The 13,578-nt window shown below is 41.9% G+C and overlaps 1 long non-coding RNA gene across 1 annotated transcript; it reads left to right on the top strand.

The window, feature by feature from the left end:
- The first annotated feature begins 4,382 nt into the window (after positions 1 to 4,382).
- On the top strand, positions 4,383 to 5,803 carry LOC134645983 (uncharacterized). The gene is made up of 3 exons (XR_010096606.2): positions 4,383 to 4,414; positions 5,297 to 5,380; positions 5,504 to 5,803. It is a non-coding gene; the product is annotated as an uncharacterized LOC134645983 (long non-coding RNA).
- The last annotated feature ends 7,775 nt before the right edge of the window (positions 5,804 to 13,578 follow it).

Below are 13,578 nucleotides of genomic sequence, written 5' to 3'. Positions count from 1 at the left end.
ATGTGATATTGCACTGTCAGAAATATCTGGTGGAGAGGAGACAATTATCTCAAAACCTTATTAATATGAAAATGAAATTGGATCTGGTTGACCTGTTGCAAAAGGATTCTGGAAGTAAGAGTTACCAGGCTTTATTTCAGTTTTTTAAAGCGGGAAGAGTGTTTGAAAGGCTTTGAGGTTTTTTTCTGTTTGTTTGTTTGTTTTGTTGTTTTTTTTGGGGGGGGGGGGGGCGTCATTCCAGTCCACACTCCATACTAGTGGTGGCGGTAATGCACCAATCAGTAGTTTGCCAACCGCCAGTAACATTTAAGAAGAAGAAGAAGAAGAACAGGACTGTGGCCACCTCCACCTCTGCTCAGACACCATCAGTCATCCCAGCAAATAGCACCACCCCAGATTTAAAAATCCACTTTAGCTCAGCGGAGCATTAAAGTGTGAAAAGGAAAAGAAACCTAACAGGCCCTCGAGGAGCTTCTGCTGTCAGTCGAACAGAGTCCGACTTTTACCCTGAATTAACCTGAGTGACCCGCCTGACCATCTGAGCATTCCCACTCACACAGGTAAAAACAATAAGCCAAGCTGTGGGGTCCTCCACATGTGCCACACCCACAGAAACAGACACCTCTGCTAAAATGCTGCAGGTGAACAGGTGGAGTGGAGCTCAGCACTGTCTCAATTCAGGAGCTGCGTCCTCCTGAGGACCCGGCCTTTGCAGTCTACGTGGGCCGGGTCCTCCAAAGACCGAGAAGGCCGGAAGTGAGAGGCTGTGAGATGGGACGGTGTCGCCTTCAGATTTGAGCCACCAGCTGTCTGGGTGGAGTTTAATAAACTCAGCCGTCTGCTCCTTGCTATCTAAAATGTAACAGGACACTGGAGTAAACTCTCGACCGTCTCACACTTCTGTTTAATCAGTTTTCTGTTTGATGTTTATTCAGCTGTGTCAAAAAAAATTGGCTGGGCCGCGCTATGAATTCTGGGATATGGTGGGCCACGAAGGACACACCCGACCATCCTTCAAATTCGGGAAAAAGGAGGACCCATTTGTCGGCTGCATTCGGAGGAGTCTACAGCCTTCGTCATGTTGTTGTTGTCATTGTCATCGGCCTTCAAATGCAGCCTCCGAAGGATGCAGCCTTGGAACTGGGACAAAGCCACTGTCTGGGTCTGAGCTTCCTTTACTCAGGAGAGGAGACACAGCAGCATCCTTCTTGAAAGGAGGGGAGAGGTAAGTATAGTAAATTTGTGCTCCTCACACCTAAACGTGACACACACACACACACACACACACACACACACAGAGGTCTGCTGCTGTGTTTCATAACTGAATCTGACTTCAGATCAGCGGAAAGATGAACAAACGTTTAAAATAAAATCTAAATAAAAAGTTTTTATTATTTGTGAAAATGAAACTTAAACAAACTTTGATAATTGTTTACTACCGTTTTTATTCCAAAGTATCCGAGTACTCTCCATCAGGAGGCAGAGGAGGAAACTACCTGAACTCTGAATCACACCAGCAGGTGGCGGTCATGCGCAGTGAGTAGACACACCGTGTCAGTCCAAACCAATGACTGTATAAAAGATGGACGACGCGACACCGCCTCCTCCCATTGTGCAAAAATGAAGCCAAAGGCTGTGTCCGAATTCAGGGGAAGGATGCTTAAAATGCCATATTTGGAGGCAATGACGTCACAGCGACGCGACGAGGACTGTCCGAATTCAAAGGCTGTGTCCCAATAGAGATTGACAGACCACGTGACTTTCGCGCATTGCATGCCGGAAACCCGTGGCAAAACAATCAAAGTACCGCATCAAATGCACGCATTTGCAGCACCACAAAACGTTCATTCGCCGGTTTCAATACCTTCTTGCTTTTTCTTTGCCCCCCAAAAGAGGAATGTACAAAACGAAGGAGAACAATGCCGGTCCGTACAAAGACAGACTCGACGAAAAGGCAAAGAAAAGATACGAGGAAAAAATCAAAGGAGTGAAAGGGTCAGACCCTTAGGAGCACACAGAGTGGACAAAAGACGTCAGCGTGCTGCCCAACTTTCACCACGCTCAGATTTATAATTATACGGTTCTTGGAGCGAGTGCATACACTCATGAAGTTTTTAGTAACTTCAGGTCACTGCAACAAGCCCAGGTACAGTTTACCGACGGATGGGTACAGGACCTTGAAATGCACCGTGTAGAACGAAAGACCATCGTACAAACAAAGGTAAGTTTACCAGTCTCACAAATCGTCTTCATAAATACACATTCGTTAACCGTTTATTAATATAACCTTTGAGCTCAACGGTAATTAATTAGTAGTGGAAATAATTTCTGGTACGCATTACAGAAATGTAGCAGTGACAATAATATTGTATGCTGTAATCGCACTGGGCAATTAGTGATACAAAAAACTGTTTTATCCTGTGAATAAAAGTATATGTTTTTGTCAATGTACCGTGGTAATAACAGAAGCGAAACGCAATATTCTGTCAGGACAATTCACTATTTATGCACAATAAACAAAGGAGCATAGCGCGACAATTTCTGTTCAGTGCCAGACTTGCTTGTAACCTATATCACCAATTATGTTATGAAAAATGACGTATTAACTACTACAAAACACTGACCTTTGTGGGAATGCTTGGAGCAGACTAACATGTGAGCTGGAGTGTTCTGGGACGTTATATTTGGTCTTTGAATGGCTGCAATCCAGGCCATCCGTCGGCTCTTTTTTACTTCGGAAACATGGCTTGAACAATTTCTCTTCAACGACGTAATCCGATAACAACCGATCTCTTTACCCGTCGGCTTCCCGTGGCTGTCATGCGACCGGCTATTGCAGTTAATAATACAACAGCTTCTTGCCATTTTTTGTGTTTCTTTTTATCGCTGTGTGACTGATTTCAATTGAAAGCCTGCTTGCGCTAGTACCTCTTGCCACGGATACCCACAATCCTTTGCGGTTTTACCCCTCAATGACGTCACATTTTCAATCTCTATTCAGGGTCTGCACGCTTGAAGTACGCACACTACGCGTACTACGGACGGTGCGTACTATAAGTACGGGAAGTGCGGAAGTGAGAGGCTTGTGAAATGGGACGGTCTAGCCTTCGTCGCGCTGTTCAGGTTGCCTAGCAACCATGATACTAACCGCGAGAAACGTGTCATACAGCAGCGTGTGACAGAAATGAAGGAGAAAAAATGTTCTGTTGGTCCTACATTTTTGTCATGACATCACTTTGATTAGTTGAGTATCTGAGGCTGAGACCACGGGACTGTGTGTGTGTGTGTGTGTGTGTGTGTGTGTGTGTGTGTGTGTGTGTGTGTGTGTACGGGTTCGTACTATCCTGGTGGGGACCAAAATCTGACTTTTACTATCCTGGTGGGGACTTTCTGCACCGTGGGGACCAAAATCCAGGTCCCCTCGGGGTTGAAAGCAATTTTCACACTCAAAATGCGGTTTTACTGTCAGGGTTACAATTAGGTTATGGTTAGGTTTAGGGTAAGGGTTAGGGTTAGGCATTCATTTTTAATGGTTAGGGTTAGGGTAAGGGGCTAGGGAAAGCATTATGTCAATGGGATGTCCCCACGAGGATAGCAAACCAGACGTGTGTGTGTATATATATGTGTATATATATGTGTGTGTATGTATGTATATATATATATATATATATATATATATATATATATTAGGCTTTAAAACCAAGTTAACGCTGAAAGTTCAAACATCACTAATGTCACATAACTTTGCCGACATATGGCCAACAGTCATGTTGGCCACAGTCATTAAACATTCGCACATAAATAAGTGACATAATATTCAGTACTTACTTTTGCCAGTTCATTCTTCGGCCGCTCCCTTCTGCCGTATTTTGCGGCAAAATTATCCACACCCACCGCCGCGCTATGAATTGTGGGATATATGGGACCACGAAGCGTGCACCGGACCACGCTTGATATTTGGGGAAATCGACGGCGCATTTGGAGTATGCATTTTAAGTACACTTTGAATTGGGACAGCCGTCGTCGCGTGGCGGTGACGTATTCGCACTTGAAATGCGTACTTCAAGCGTGCATACCCTGAATTGGGACACAGCCAAAGAGTGCTCAAAATGTGGCGACAAATGTGTCCTACTTTTCCGTGAATTTGAGGGTTAGTCGTGTCTGAATTCAGAGGAAGGACGCTTCAATGCCATATTTGGAGGCAATGACGTCACGGCGACGAGACGAAGGCTGTCCGAATTCAAAGAGTCCTCAAAATGTGGCGACAAATGTGTCCTACTTTGCCCTGAATTCTAAGGATGGTCCGATGTATCCTTCATGTCCTACTATATCCCAGGATTCATTGCGGGTCATAGAGGAGATTTGTTTCTGATAACGATGGTGATCGAAGCGGGAGAGGAAAACACTTTCAAATGTAAGTATATGAAAATCTGGTTGTACAAAAGTTAAATTGTTATAGTGGTCGTTTTGTTAAGCTTTGGGCATCTGCATAGACATGTTTCTTTTCTTTAAAATAACCGTAAACCAGTTTGTATGGGGGGTCCCGCGATTTTTCATGTATTGCTGCTTACATACAGCTAATTTAGATTTTTTCGAATTGGTGATATGTTGTGGGGAACAAAGACCAAACGGCTTAATTTATTAAAACGAGGAGAAAACGATCACCTCTTCACTGGGGTGAAGAATTGAGCCGCTACGGCGTGGAGGTACAAGAATAAATCAGTTTACACATCATATTCATATGAGTACGGTCCTATTAACCCTCAACCCCAAACCTTTTTTACGCCACAGACCGGTTTATGTCAGACACGGAGCGGCCTTTTAAGGTATCGCGGATAAATACAACCACATAAAATGATCCGACCAAGACAAAAACTGTGGTATTTTGTAAATATAATAATAAACGTGAATGTGCTGTGTAATTGTGTAACTTTATTAGCAGCGTCCTCCTGAAAATGCGCCAATATTGAGAGTAACATCCTCCTCTCTGCCGCTTAATGCTCTCTGGTCGCTATGGTAACGTGTAAATATTTCTTTCAAAATAAGACACGAAACTACAACAAGGGAAAGACGCAGGGAAACAGAGTTAATGATAAAACCCCTGAAAACCATAAATTTCACAGTGGAGCCTCAACTCTCGTGGCCCGGTACCAAACGACTCACGGACCGCTGCTGTACAGAACCTGTGATGTCCAGACGGTGTTCCTCTGGTGTTCTGCTGTGAAAAATTTTGGGTTTAGGGATTAACATAGTTGCCATGGTTTCCTTTCTTCTCTTATTTGTTGTGTGTGATCAGGACAATTCTGGAGAAGATGGGCCTGCAGGGGAAAGTCACCCCCTTGCAGGCCAGAAGACATGAGATAACTTTAAAGAATACAAAGTACGTATATGTGTTATCAAGAAGATAATTCTTAAGAACACAAGTTAATAAATGTGCAATTACTAAGAGTTGTTGTGGTGTTTTTATTTGCCTGCTGTCATTTTTGATTTCCTCTGCCTTTAGGATTGCAAGTATCCAGGCTCAGGAGAGGGGGTCAGTGGGAAGCCCACTGCTGCTACTTGGCCCTGGTTTGCCCTCATGGATGAGGTGATAGGACAGATGCCTTCCATTAAACGTCCTGTCCTAATGTCCTCTCTCCCTGAGGACACTCCAGGGCCAAGCACAGCAGTGGGTGACCAAAACGACAGCGATGACGAAGCGGCTCAGCCACCTACGACAGGGAGAAAGAGGAAAAGAGATGATGAGCTGCTAGACCTCATCAGAGAGGACATGAGGCAGCAAAGAGAGGCTGAGGAGAGGAGAGCAGGGGGAGGATGGACAGACTGTTTTCACTTCTAGAAAGATGTGTTCCAAAATGAGTTATGCATTGAGAAATTTATTTATTTGAATATATTTGTTACATTGTTATATGTGTTGCATTAGTTTAAAGGTTTTATGTTATTAATAAATTGATTCGAACAAACAGTGATTGTCACTGAACTCAATTTGATTTACAGGCATTTGTAACATGTATGAACATAACGCTAACTTTGAACAATTTTACTTGGATATTTATTTGATAGCAATAAAGTAAATAACAATTAAACAAGAATATTTCAAATACACAGTATGCAAAGATGGAAAAACAATATTTTCAGTTGTTCACACAGGATTAACCTGAGTGAGCTGTTCCTGGACCGTTTCTTTAACAACTGTAATAGATTACAGGAAGTCTCTGGCAGTGTTGCTGAATCTGCCGGAGCAAGATCAGACGTGGATGGGGTGCTGCAACTGAGGTTTGTCTTTTCTGGTCGGGGAGTGGAGAATCACACAGGGTGGTCTGCAAAGAGCTTTAGGATGCTTCCTCCCACTGTCCACTGCATCGTCCATCCACAGGGTTTGCAGGGCTGGCTCAATCAACGGCTGCCACAGCACTAAGATGTTTTCAGAAATATGCAAGCAGGAGATGGTGGATGCTATATTATTAGTATAATACTTGTAACTCTGTAGCAGACAACAGTTTGATAAAGTGCTTTGTAAAAAAAACAAACAAAAGATTAGATTCTATACGTTTCAAAGATATTTAGTTTATATATTTTATATGATACAGTACATGTGTAAGAATGACCGATGTTGTGCCAAAAAATGATCGTCTGCCAAAAACTGATTTCCGGTTTTTGCCCTAAACTGATTGCTCGTATTTAACCTGCTATGAATAACTTGTTGGTCTATAATACGTGAAACATGTCAAATGTTTCCCTCATTAATGACATCACGTCACTTTGAGCCACCAGCAACATTCCTGTAACAAGGTAGAAGCTGCAATCAGTTTTTGGCAGTGACTTTTATATATCCTTTATTTATCCAGTTCACAAACAATCTTGTTGACATTAGAAATTTATTTTTTAAGAGTAATCTGGCCAAGAGGACAGCAGACAGCGCAACAAATATATCAATTGTACCTAGATTATAACCAGAGTTATAAAGATACTTGAACAACAGGTAATTATTGTATATATAAAACCCCTTTGTAAACCATGTTCACCGAAGTCTATTTACCAACATACATAAAGATATTACACATATTACACACAGAAACATTGGAAATCAGTTTTGGCAGGCGAACACTTTTTTTGGCACAACGCCGGCAATATTTCAATTATCCGTGTAAATATCTCAGTAATTCCTAAATGCGTGTAAATTAAAGGAAATTATTTTACCTGGATATGATTGTCTCTGATGAGCCTAAGGTACAAAACGTGTGGCCAACGACGATAAGATTTTTCTAGCTCCTCGAGAATTAAAATTGCCCAAACAACGGAGCGACATTTCTGGGTCCATTTTAAAGTTTTCGCGCTGTGGCGCTAGCGACCGGAAAAACACGCAAGTAAGGGCGGAGTTGAAGGCTAGGCGGCTGTCCACAGCCCATCTGTTATGTTTGAATACTCATTGTTTGTTCAATAAAGTTTCTATTTTGAAAAAAAGGGGGCTGTCCACAGCCGCTCACTTCCTGACTACCCGTCTGTCTACGGACACTACCTTGTGACGTAGGTAGGTAGTGTCCTTATGAGCATCCTTCCCCTGAATTCGGACACAGCCAAAATATCCCGCTTGTGGAGGCTGCCATCTTGCAAATTTGGAGCCAGAGTCTGCGCAGTAGTGACTTGAGGTGGAGCGACTGTGTAACGCTCCCGCCCACACACCCGCTGGACGTGACCGCAAACACGCCCCCTACACTTTTTACGTAGCCCGGCTGCTCGAGTTCTTTTGCTGGTTTACCGCGACTGACGACTCCTTTAATTAAGGTAAATACAACCATGTCACTGTTATAAAAAAGACGCACAGCTTATCATCTTATAGTTCTAAAATCACTCTGTTGTTAATTCGTTAGCTAGATTAGCCGCTAGCATACGCACTGTGTTGGAGGCTTGTTGCTAGCTAGTTAGCGATGCTACACACCTGTTACTCTAATAGTCTGTGTTATTGAAGGATTCAGCACTTCTGTTTGTTTTTATCCATTTTTAGACAGCGATGAGATCAGCTGCACACTCTACAGAGGCCCAGAGTTACTGTTAATATCAGAAATATAATGCTGTCCTTTGAGATTTTAACATAAGACTGTGAGTGTAATGGATCTAAAACTGTTTAAATCTTCAGAGCCCTCTACAGCCTGGTAACATGGAAACTTTAAAAACAGCAGCAGAACGTTTCAGTAGTGTAGTCTAATTTGTTCTTTTCATTTAATAATAGAGTCCATATTACATCAACAGCTACATTCACCCTGGAGAGAAACTAGTGAGGGAGACCATCAGGACCAAGCTGGGTTTCCTGGGTCCAGAGGTTTGGAGAAACTTCTTCCCTTTCTTTCATCACAGCTGTCCTGTGCCAGAAGTTCTGTTGACCCACTGAGAGAGGCTTCATTTAAGAAACACCAGGAAGACTGAAGCTCATCGCATTGATCAAGCAGGACTCATGATCTTCACCAGCAGCTCCCTCACAGGGAAATCTTCAGCACTCCTCTGTAGGCCCGCCCCAGGAGATGGATACACCCAGCATTTCATGAACACTGTGATGGAGACCTTTGGTTTGTGTAATGTTATAAATACTCGGATACTCTCCAGAGGCTCCGGACTTTTACATAAAAATATTATATTCAGTCCTGTAGAAAGTTATACATTTAAAAATATATGATCCTCTCTGGTTACTCTGGTATGAATAACTCTGAATCACTTTATGGTAAATAACACACCATCTGCAAAAAACTGTGAAAGAATTCCAGATGACAAGTTTGTAGTTAAACATACAAGTGACGACCTTTGACCTTCATCAGGTTTTATTTAAGTGTGTTAGAGAAAATCTCATATGCTCTTCATGCAGCTGAGTACATCAAGTGTTTAAAACGGAAGCTGCGCAGGTCTGAGATCAGCAGCTTTGTGAAACACCAAACTGAGGTCCTGTTAATGCTGATATATAGTGACACAGTTACATGAGTGATTAATCCTTTTGTTTTTTTGTCTTTAACTTTATCAATAAAGCTGCAGCTTTCACTACAGCACATGTGGTACTTTAACCTTTGCACTGTTTTCATCAGTTCATTTTGCAGTTAACATGTGAACATGTTGGATGATCTGTCTGCTGTCACTGGGTGGTGCTGAGGTCTGAATCTGAGGGCAGCTCCTGTAATCACAAAGAGAACAGAACCATCAAACTCAGATATAAATTTTATCCCTCAAAATTGAAATGAAGCTGATTCTTCTGTCCTCACACACTCAGGATCTGAAGTTCTTCTCTTACATTTTTTCAGTATTACAGTACACTACAGTACTTTAATCCATAGTTCCTGATTAATGAAGAGTTACTGAAGTACAAGCTTTTAAAAAAGATGTTACTGTCTTTACAGATGTGGCAAGAGACTGAAAACATGCTGTTGTTTGCACATATTTAATATTCAGCTCTGCACAGGAGCTGCAGCAGGGTGCAGCCTGTTGCTTTTACTGTACTTTTATTACAAGTATTATACTGTAACAGTAATTAGTGACTGAGCAGCCCGGGGCGTTTCTCTTGATTTCTTTAGTAAACTCATTCACCTGCACAGATTAGCTAAACGAACCCTGACAGCCGAGTGCTCATCTTAGCTAGCTAGGTCTCAGGAGCTAGCTAAGGACGGTAATTACGGATTAGCTTACAAACACGTTTAACTTACCGAAAAAGTGCAGCGGGGCCTCGGGTCCTTCTGTCGGGTAGTCCAGTTTACTGAAGAACACCTCAGGCTGTCAGGTTAAAACAGTCGGTCGTGTTTTCGTAGCGTAAACGCTGGCGGTCCTCTCAGAGCCTACGCTCTATCTGCTATTCCCGGACAGAGATACGCAAGTTTCTCCGTGACTGCAGCTGTCAGTCAAAGCTGCTATGATGACGTTTCACCCCAATTTAACATCACCGCGGTAGGAATTAGAATCAAACTTATGGGAAAGGAGACCCTTTGGACATCAATCAGCGTGATGAGAACTGTTGAAAACAAAAGAAAGAATCTTTGGAAAAAAATTATCTAAGGAGAATTAATTTATTTTAGTCTGACCCCAGTCCCATCAGCTAACATGGAGGAGGCGGGGTTTATGACCTATACTGCAGCCAGACACCAGGGGGCGATAGAGACGTTTTGGCTTCATTTTTGGGGTGCTGTCGCGTCGTCCATCTTTTATACAGTCATTGGTCCAAACGAAACGGCATGAGACTGGAATCACATTTATCCAGTGATGGGAATAACGGGGTTTCTTTGTTCAGTAACGAGTAATCTAATTACCATTTCTATCGTTACAATGCCGTTACCGTTACTAACAACAAAATGCGGTCGCGTTACTATTTTTCACCAAACAGACGGTTGTAACCAGCTTATATCAGCTGCAGGAAGTAGTTGTAAGTAATCTGGACGCTACAGCTTTAAGCAGCTGCGCGCTCCTGCGGACCGCGATCACGATCACTTTCTGGCACAACAGCTGGAGCTAAGGGGGCAAAACAATGGCATGAGTGCTGCTGTTTGACTGAGGAAGAATAAAGTAGTCGTGGTAAGCCAACCACAATAGTTTCGTCACGTTTACTGTCTAAGGACAGCGCAGCGAGCACTCTCTGCTTATGAGCAAACAAACAAAACAAAAATCAGCCCGTTGGTGTTGGTGGAAAAATGCACCATGTCGACCAATCAAAAAATGATATGGCAACATGACGTTTGGTTGTTTAGGAGGAGGGGGAAGATTTGAGAGAGCGAGAGAGAGAGAGAGAGAGTTAGTTAGTTAGTTTTGTGTGTCAGAACAATGAGGCGACTGCTGTCTCCAGGTAGAAACAGGAGTGATACACCTGCTGCTGTCAGACCTGCAGGTATCAGGCTGTGATGTTCTCCTTTATAGTGGACAGAAATTATTTGTGTGGCATCTTATTGAAGAACAGCTGATTGTTCTGTAAATAGTTTGAAATGGTTATAAAAAAAAGGGTAAAATGTAAATGGCTGCAAATAACTTTGTTGTTTGCAAAACTTGTGCATATGATTTTAAAACTGATGATTTATATTTGTATTTAAAGTTATGAAATATGATTCAATAAACATGTTTGTGGTTGTTACAGTAAAAATATAACTTTTTCTACTCAGATTTTATGTTTTTTGTCTGATTTTAGATCAATTGTGTTAATACAGTCAAAATGAAAACATGACTGTAAATTCAGACATGTGAGGTTGTGCTGATGATAAAACAAACAAGGCAAATAAATAGTTTTAAAGGTGAAATGTGGAGGAAACATCAAAGTGGTTAAAATGGCCAGTTATACCCTGGACCCCAGAGGGTTCAACATTTAAGTAGCACAATAGTTACTTTTCAAGTAATTAATTACCTTTAGAATCTTGTAACTCAGTTACTAACTCAGTTACTTTTTTGAAGAAGTAACTAGTAATTATAATTAATTACTTAAGTAACTTGCCCAACACTGCATTTATCCATCGACTGGAAGACTTTATTAAAGAGAGACGAGTTTACACACAGCAGAAGAACCCAGCGGGCTACATGAAAACAGAAACGTCCACAAACATTAAACAACAATACAACACATGAAACACATATTTATATTTGTCCTATAACTAATTCAATAACACATAGACGTCAGCCACACTATTTAAAGTAAAACACTCCCCTAACTCGCACTTTGGTTCGCTCCAGGAGCTCAGGAGCAGGTGATTGGTCTGCTTTGACTCTTTTGCTCCACATCCTGCAAAGGACGACACCAGGAAGGCGAGTACTGTTAACACACTGCTCTTAAAACATACACAAAGAATTTTGGTTACAGACCAATGATAGAACATGAACCGCTCTAACTCAGGTTCTTCTTCCTGACACAGGTAGGATGGCCACTCCCACTGTGTCTTCACTTAGGCTACGTTCACACTGCAGGTCTTAATGCTCAATTCCGATTTTTGATCAAATCTGATTGTTTTGTCTGCTTCTTCACACTACAAATAAAATGCGACAGCAAACGCGCTCTAGTGTGAACCCTCAAAGCGGCCCGCATGCGCAAAAGAAGACGTCACACACAACGCGCTCTGTTTAGACCCAGACCAACAGTATTGTTTGACTGATGGCCTTAATATAAAGACTTGTTTTGGACTTTACGTTTCCCAATTTTGCTTTAAGTTATAAAGTTATTTTGTTATTTACATTTGGCCTAATAATGATCCTTATTGCTGTTTTAGAGGAGCGGTGCTTCAAAGGATAGCTGCAGATTTCTGTCAGAATCTGCAGATTATACAGTACAAATAAAATGTTCACGTTGTCTTCCCAACAGTTTCACTAACATCTACGCTGGATGGACAGGAAGCGTTCGCGATGTCTTCTCCGGCGCTGATAATTGGCGTCTGTCTTGTGTCAGTGACGTAAAAGACGGATTTAATGCGACATGACCATTCAAACAGCAGTCGCTTTCTAAAACATCAGATATGTATCGGATTCAGGACCACATACGAAAGTGACCCAGATCGGATTTGAAAATATCGGATTTGTGCCGTTCACACTGTCGTACCATGATGGGATATGGGTCGCACAGGGTCACAAAAGTTGGATTTGATGCGCTTTCGCCTGCAGTGTGAACGTAGCCATAGATACCAGCTAATGACCTAATAAAGAATCACTAACCACAAATGTGTGTTTCTTTTTTTATTTAGTTTTTAAAATATCAATCACTGAAATGAATACAAATACAGGTGTGTAACGGAGCCCCTGGTCTCCGTTACACACCTGTAAGCTTGTATATGAGGAGCAGGATTTTAAACTCAGGATTTAACAGGGAGCCTCAGTAAATCAGTAACAGTCATCCCAGCAGCACCTCTCACCCTCCACTGAGGACAGCTGCCTATCCAGACTCGTTACTTTCCCCAGGGAGCAACTGCATTAAAGAAAAGTAAGTCATTATATTACTTTGGTGCTACTGTGTCCATCTCTTCACGTCTGCACTCCTCTACAGCTGCTCCACCATCGCCCTCCCCCTGCACACCACCCAAAACCAGCTGAGTACGTACAGATAACTGAAGAGCCTGTAACTGTAATGTGATTACTGCATGGATGCAGTAATCACATTACTGAAAAAAAGTAATGTGATTACTGTGATGTGTTCTGTTCCAACACTGTACATGAGTAATGAAATGAAATTAAATGAATGTGAAACTGAAGTCACTATTTATTTTAACAGGAGAATAAAATTTGGATGGAAAAAGTAAAACTAATGAAACTAAATGGAAATAAAATTAGTAAAAATTAAAAGTGACATGAAAACTTTTCCAAAGGAAATTTAAATAATTTAGCAACTATGATGTCAAAGAAAACAGTAAAAAAAAAACTGAAACAAAAATATTGCAATGAACTGTCAAAATCAATCGACTGAAACAAACTGATCATTGATTAAAGCCGTTATTCCAAAGTATCTGAGTACTCTGCATCAGGCGGAAACTACCTGAAGTCTAATGTCACACCAGCAGGTGGCGGTCATGCGCAGTAAAAACACACACACACACACACACACACACACACACACACACACACACACACACACACACACACACACAC

This window comes from Pelmatolapia mariae, linkage group LG16_19 (assembly GCF_036321145.2).
Source record: "Pelmatolapia mariae isolate MD_Pm_ZW linkage group LG16_19, Pm_UMD_F_2, whole genome shotgun sequence".
Taxonomy (NCBI): Eukaryota; Metazoa; Chordata; class Actinopteri; order Cichliformes; family Cichlidae; genus Pelmatolapia; species Pelmatolapia mariae.
The sequence above is the reverse complement of the archived record's forward strand: the minus strand, read 5'-3'. Positions and strand labels throughout refer to the sequence as shown.